Source organism: Limulus polyphemus, unplaced genomic scaffold (genome assembly GCF_000517525.1).
Source record: "Limulus polyphemus unplaced genomic scaffold, Limulus_polyphemus-2.1.2 Scaffold944, whole genome shotgun sequence".
NCBI classification, from domain to species: Eukaryota; Metazoa; Arthropoda; class Merostomata; order Xiphosura; family Limulidae; genus Limulus; species Limulus polyphemus.
Genome location: NW_013666554.1, coordinates 386,935 through 391,776, shown reverse-complemented (window position 1 = coordinate 391,776; position 4,842 = coordinate 386,935). Strand labels below are relative to the sequence as shown.

General features: G+C 34.0%; 1 long non-coding RNA gene across 1 annotated transcript; it reads left to right on the top strand.

Annotated features, from left to right (window-relative positions):
- Positions 1-9: 9 nt before the first annotated feature.
- LOC111086237 lies at positions 10-4,833 on the top strand. The gene is made up of 3 exons (XR_002610967.1): positions 10-2,756; positions 3,097-3,614; positions 3,720-4,833. It is a non-coding gene; the product is annotated as an uncharacterized LOC111086237 (long non-coding RNA).
- Positions 4,834-4,842: the final 9 nt, after the last annotated feature.

The following is a 4,842-nucleotide window of genomic DNA, read 5'->3' as shown; positions in this document are numbered from 1 at the left end:
AAAGAAGAAAAGAACAAAAACAGGCAATAATGAAATGTCTGAATATTCAGAAGCTACTGAAATAGTAGAACTGAATGAGTAGGCCCCATCTAATTAGGATGTAGCTTGATTATTTAGATGATTACAAAATTATCTAGATATAACCAATTGGCGAGGTTAGTTGATTTCTAAAAATGATATCATTAGTCAAAATTATAGGCAAAATTATTAGGCATAGAAAATTCGAGAAAAGACAAAAATAGACAATAACCAAAAATAAGAAGAGTTCGAGAAAGGACAGAAATAACAGACAGTGACCAGAAGTAAGAGACAAACGAAACTTATGACCAGTAGTCGAAAATAGACAGTTAGACAGTACAACGAATCCAGGAATAAAACTGAACGCAAGGACTGGAACTTCTATCAACAAATGTCAAGTATTAAGAGTGTGTTAGTGAATTGAAGTATTTTGAATAGAATGATTGAAGTGAATTGAATAACAAGTGTGCAAGTAGCCAGATGTATTAGAAGGATAAGTGTGTGAGTGAAGTGACTGTATAAGCCTTCACAGGGACAATTAATAACATTGTGCTTATTGTAATCATAGGAAACAAGGACAAAGAGCAGCAATAGTAGAAGTGGAAGGTTTCAGAATTAATGGCAGATACACCATCAAAGAGTTGGCGGTTAAAGACTGTCAATTGGGGGTGGACCGACGTCTATTGCTTCAGGCCTCCAGATTCCGAGGATCGCTTGAGTGACACCGATAAGAGACGCATCTTGTGCACTGTGTACCTGCATGGCCTCCGTTGGACTGATGGAGATTATTCCATGCTAGAATTCCTCCAGATTCGCCAAGGGGGAGGCAGGACTTTGTGAAGCTGTACACCAAGGGCAGAGAGAAGGCACAGATGTTACAAAGACAGCTAGGCCTCCCCTGCCAGGATGTGAAAGAGCATGGATGCCCACCGTACAGACATCTAGATTGCAGCAAGCAGATAACCTGCAATTACCATCGACACCCCATGAACATTGTGCCTATTGGAAAGTATGTGCATTATATCAATGGATACCTAACCGCAACGAGAACGTGTTCCAAAATTTTAGGAACGATTTTTAAGTTGACTGTTAGATACCATATTGCTTTATTTTATGTTTAAAGGTTTTATATGCTTTACCCATATATGCTTTTATAAATATAATCATTTATATAATCTTTTGTGTAATCATATATATGAATCTATTATGATATATTTTATATAATCTTTTGTGTAATCAAATATACGAATCTATTAGGATATGTTTTATATAATCATTTATCGATAATCACATATATACATTTTGATGATGTAAGCATTGGCTGATAAAGAGAGATGGAGACAGTGAGTTGGATGATGAATTTTGTTACAAGTAACAAAATTTTTCTAAGAAGGGAGGGATGAAACAACTTGAAATTTTCTAGGAAATTTCATCAATTGCTTCAAGAGTTTTTAAGTGTTTAAAAATACTTAGGAGAAAACTTAAAGGTTTTTAACGAAGTAATTCGAAGATCTCACCAATTACTTCAAGAGCTTTGAGTATTTAAAAGTACTCAGAGTAAGTGTTTAAGGGTTTTAACGAAGTTATTTAAAGATTTCATCAATTGTTTCAATAGCTGTAGATATTTAAAAATACTTAGAATAAAAGCTTAAGAGTTTCAATACAAGCAAGCAAGTAAAGATAGATATAAAAAGAAAAGGGAGGCGACAATGGGATGCCTGTGTTATGAAATAAGCCTTGAGAAATTAATAAACAAGAACTTGGTTATACAAGAGGTAACATTAAGAAGTAAGCAGCAAAACATGTGCAGTACTTAAAAATAAGCTTGAGAGGCGAGCCTGGGAATCAGTGACCCAGGGTCAATAGCAGAGTTAGTAAGAACTATTGCATCACAAACAGGATGTGAATGCCAATACATGTGACAGTTTGATGAAGTGTTGGCCTCGCTCTCTTAGCACTATGGAAGTTACAGAAAAGTTTACATTTAGTGAATCATCTTGGCACTTTGAAGCAGTATTAGTTACAGTACATGGGTGTAGCAGCACAAATGAATAGGCAGCCGGCTAACACCACTTATCTATGACCAATAACTTGAGAGTTTTGGTTTAGGTTCTGGATTAGACCAGGAATTGCCCTAAAATATCCAACAGGAGCACAGAACTATTTTGTGGGTGATGCTGTGTCCTATTTGGTGGGATCGCACGAACACTAGGAAAGTAGAGTTTAAAAACCCATGTCAGAGACTGAAAAGTCAGTTCCTCGGACAGCAAAAGCTCTCCACCAGTTCTCTCCAAGAAGAAAATGAAGCTGAAGTTTTCTAATGTGGTTACAGCCTCCAAAACTCCAACTCTACTGTAAGTATCGTCTCTCGCTCTCTTGATCAGCTAGTGTAAGAAGTATTAAGTCTAAATAGTAAAGTTTTATCAGTAATGTTTTGATAACTTGCATGTTAACTCGTCACGACAAATCCTCTAATAAATAAATTTGGTGTAAAGATTAGTTTTAATTGAAACTCCAACAATTAAGCTCACCTGAGCACTAATCTTTACACTTTGTCTAATGTTACAATGTCCAATTTATAAATTGGAAGTTCATCTAAATGTTCAAATACATGTAATATCATCAGAAATTTTCAACCATTTAATATATAAAGGTCCTTCACGCCCAGACAAAATCTACCTATGGTACCATGATCATCATTTCGGCATTATCACTTCAGTGAAAGGTTTTTCCTCGGGGTAAGTTATTACTGTTCAGAATGTGATAAGGCATTTGAGCATTTAAATGAACATCATTGTACTGAATATTGTAATGTTTGTTATAGTAATGAATGCTCTAAAGAATGAATGCTCTCTGTAGAATGTTACAACAGACACAATTCAAAGAATTGTAAACAAACAGTATATTCATATGATAATTTTTATCAGTGTAAAAATTTTGTCATTATTAACAGGAAAAAAAACATAATCCCGAATTTCGTGGAAGTGGCAAAATCATATAATATAATATAAATTGTATGTCTTAAAAATCATTTATGTTTTCCCCAGAATAAATACTTATTTTTTTATTTTGAGACAGATTAGGAAACTGGAATTCACGAGATAAGCTACTGATGGTCCATGATTTTAATGGGAAGGAAACAGTTTTAAAAGGTTATAATTCATGTGACGAATTTTGTCAATTCATATTTTTGAAAGAATTATGCAGCTATAGGACATAATATGAAATGTTTTGACAGGAACTTTATCTTGAATTATTTTATTCTTCAAGGCATAAAAGCCGACATTATCTTAAATGGTAGAAAAATTGTGGTTATGACCGTCAGAAGTCTCAGAATTAGAATAATTGACAGTTACAATTTTATACCTGCCTTTATCATTGTTTCCAAACACATTTGGATTAGAAGAACTACAGAAAGGATATTCCCCTCTTCTTTTCAATATAAAATGAAATCAGGAATATCGAGGACCTATACAGGATTCCAGCTTTTACTTTCCTGAGATCAAGTCAGCAACTGTAAGACAAAAGTTTCTGAATTGGCACTGTCAGTGACGAGAGGAAGAGTAAGACTTTGACTTTCAAGAAGAGATGTACAGGTAAGAAAAAATAGCACTATCAATGTTGATTCTTATTTATGTTTGTTGTTCTCTTGAAAATTTTGTTGAAAGTTATATTTATCATTTTTTTATTTTTATCTTTAGATACTGCCGATCAGATGTGAATATACTTCGACAGTGCTGTCTTCAATTCATGGAAGAGTTTCTCATAACCTGCGATATAGATCCCTTCAGGTACATGACCATTGCTTCTGTATGCATGGCTGTATTATTACGACTGTTAGAGACATATTTGATGGTAAAAAATTAGAAAAAGGAAGTAATGTCTAATAACACCGCGCAATCTTTATATTAAAACCCTACACATCATGCTAGGTTTGGCAGAGTACAACCTTTATTTAGATGTATAAAAGTGCTAGGTAAATCTGTAACTATAAATCAGGTTAAAGACTGTGTCAGAACTTTTAAATGCGTGTATATATGGGTATGAGCTAAGGATTCTTCTACAGTAGGTGTCTGTGAATTGTTGGCGATAAATTCGAACAATAAAGTGACAGCAAGTACTCAACTTGTTATAACATAATATATTAAAACAAGTTAAACATATGTACAAAATGCTCTTTACACTATGAAGATCACAGCTGTATCTTAACCACTATACAGTTCTCTTCTTGTTGTCAAAAGTCCAGTTAGGCTAATTCAACTGCTTTAAAATCCGGTTGACAAGCCAAACTATTTTTCTCTACTTGTATCACAATAGTATCAGTAAATAATTCGCTTATGCTGCCTCATGAGTTACCACAGTTGTATCCTGATCTTCCAATGATTGTCTTCTTTTTGTCAAAGTCCACACAAGCGGGTTCAATTAGTTTAGAACATCCTTTGACAAGACAAATTATTCTCCTTATCTCTATCAAATTGTTAATTTCACTTTAAAATATCAACCACTGAGGCTATTCACTCGAACAATGGCCAACTTCGTGTTTTCTAGCTTTTCTCTAACTGAACTTCTCTTTCACTCGACTTCCACTTGTTTGGTTGTCGCTATTTATATGTTTATGACTGAGACAACCAGAAATTTCTATAGCCTCGACACTAATGAATTGCAAACACAATGTATAACTCCAACCAAACTTGTCATAACTATCATCTTTATATTAATTGCTTTTAACTCTCTCATTATGAAAAAAAAATTAACAATTGAATAATATTACCTATAATAAACATTCTTGTATATCCAACAGACAGCTTAACCCGATGACTACCG